We start from the raw sequence: 2,201 nt of genomic DNA, 5'->3' as shown, positions 1-2,201 counted from the left end.
GGCTTTGCTCCGGCCCCTAGGCCCCCGCCCTGCAGACCCCACGCTGGCACCCCACACGCCCACCGGCCGCGGGGAGCCTGCTCCGGCCCGAAAGCGCGCATTCACCCCCCGCGCCCACCTCCTTGCGCTCCCACTTCCCCGAGCTCTGCCCCGGCCGGACGCCCCTCCCCTATCTTGCCGCCCGCCCCCTCCAGGACTCTCTGCTCCCATCCCGGGGCGCCCATCCGACATCTGCTTGACTTCCCGCCGCTTCCTTTAGGGGCCTCGGCTCATCGGGTGCCCCTCCCCAAACTTCCAACCCGTTTGCTCCAGGTGTCCTTGCCCCGTTCCCGAGGGCGCCCAAATAGCCACTCTGCGTCCTCTTGTGGTCGCTGCCCCCTGACCTAGCGCGACCCAGTGCCCCCGCCCATGTCTCCCCACTCGCCTCCCCCGGGGGGCGTGGTGAGTCGCCGTCTGCTCTCGCCGACGGTGCCCGTCCAGCCTGCTCTTCGCCGGGGCCCTCACCTGCCTTCCCACCACCCTATCACGCCCTTACCCTCCATCCCCGGTCCCCATGGTCCCAGAGCCGGGCCCCACCGCCAATAGCACCCCGGCCTGGGGGGCGGGGCCGCCGTCGGCCCCGGGGGGCAGCGGCTGGGTGGCGGCCGCGCTGTGCGTGGTCATCGCGCTGACGGCGGCGGCCAACTCGCTGCTGATCGTGCTCATCTGCACTCAGCCCGCGCTGCGCAACACGTCCAACTTCTTCCTGGTGTCGCTCTTCACGTCCGATCTGATGGTGGGGCTGGTGGTGATGCCGCCGGCCATGCTGAACGCGCTATACGGGCGCTGGGTGCTGGCGCGCAGCCTCTGCCTGCTCTGGACCGCCTTCGACGTAATGTGCTGCAGTGCCTCCATCCTCAACCTCTGCCTCATCAGCCTGGACCGCTACCTGCTCATCCTCTCGCCGCTGCGCTACAAGCTGCGCATGACGCCCCCGCGTGCCCTGGCGCTAGTCCTGGGCGCCTGGAGCCTCGCCGCACTCGCCTCCTTCCTGCCCCTGCTGCTGGGCTGGCACGAGCTGGGCCACGCACGGCCCCCAGTCCCGGGCCAGTGCCGCCTGCTGGCCAGCCTGCCCTTCGTCCTTGTGGCGTCGGGCCTCACCTTCTTCCTGCCCTCGGGTGCCATATGCTTCACCTACTGCAGGATCCTGCTGGCTGCCCGCAAGCAAGCCGTGCAGGTGGCCTCCCTCACCACCGGCATGGCCAGCCAGGCCTCGGAGACACTGCAGGTACCCGGGCTGTGCAGGGAGACCTGAGCTGTGGGATGGAGAGGAATGAGCAGCCCCTGGGAACCCCCTGGGCATCCCCACTTAGCACACATTTGCTCATGGCCCTGGGTGGCAGTTGTGAGCGCCCACCTTTCTTCTGAACTTCAGACCCAATGCCTGACCCACCCACCACAGGACAGCTCCGTCAGAATAGGCGGCAGGCTTCTCCCAGGCACCATGTACAACAGCGAATTTATGGTGGCCCAACTCTCCCCATCTTTGCCTCCCTGGTCTTCCCCATCATGGCAAATGGCACCATTTCGGCATCACATGCCAGGAACTTAGAAATACTTTTCTCCCTCACCCTCATGCCATTCATTAGCGAGGCCTGTTGGTGCTGCCTCTAAACAGGTGCCATCTCCACTGCCACTTCTTACTGGGGAGGCTGCGTAGACTTCTACTGGCTCCACTGCTTCTGCTGCAGACCCACTACTCTCCATCTTCTGCATAGAAACCGGAGCAATTAAAAAGAAGTGATCATGTCGCTCCCCTGCTTCAGACTTCAGCCTCCCCATTGTGCTCCAGATAAAGAACACCTGTCTCAGGATCTGGTCTCAGGATCCTGCACTGCGAACCTCTCCAGTGTCACCTCCACTCTCCCTCTCTCTTACTCTACAATAGCCCTGTAGCCTTTCTCATGCTTCTAGAAGGCACTGGGCTTACTTCTGTGCCCAGGTCTTTGCACTTGCTGTTCCCTGTGCCTGGAATGTTCTTCCCCCGGCTGCCCTCTTCCCAGGGGACATCTTTGACTACCCTGTCTGCAGGCCCATCCACACTCCCCTGTTATTCTCCATAAGAACAAGTCATAAGAATGACTTGTTCATTCTGCCTCCCTGACTTGAATATAAGCTCCAGGAGGGTCACACATATCAAGGTCAGTTTTTTTGTTTTGTTT

The 2,201-nt window shown here is 63.1% G+C and overlaps 1 pseudogene; it reads left to right on the top strand.

Moving 5' to 3' along the window:
• Nucleotides 1–293: 293 nt before the first annotated feature.
• LOC140711130 (5-hydroxytryptamine receptor 6 pseudogene) lies at nucleotides 294–1,294 on the top strand (annotated as a pseudogene).
• Nucleotides 1,295–2,201: the final 907 nt, after the last annotated feature.

This window comes from Chlorocebus sabaeus, unplaced genomic scaffold, assembly GCF_047675955.1.
Source record: "Chlorocebus sabaeus isolate Y175 unplaced genomic scaffold, mChlSab1.0.hap1 unalloc_scaffold_1614, whole genome shotgun sequence".
NCBI classification, from domain to species: Eukaryota; Metazoa; Chordata; class Mammalia; order Primates; family Cercopithecidae; genus Chlorocebus; species Chlorocebus sabaeus.
This window is presented reverse-complemented; position numbering and strand designations above follow the sequence as displayed.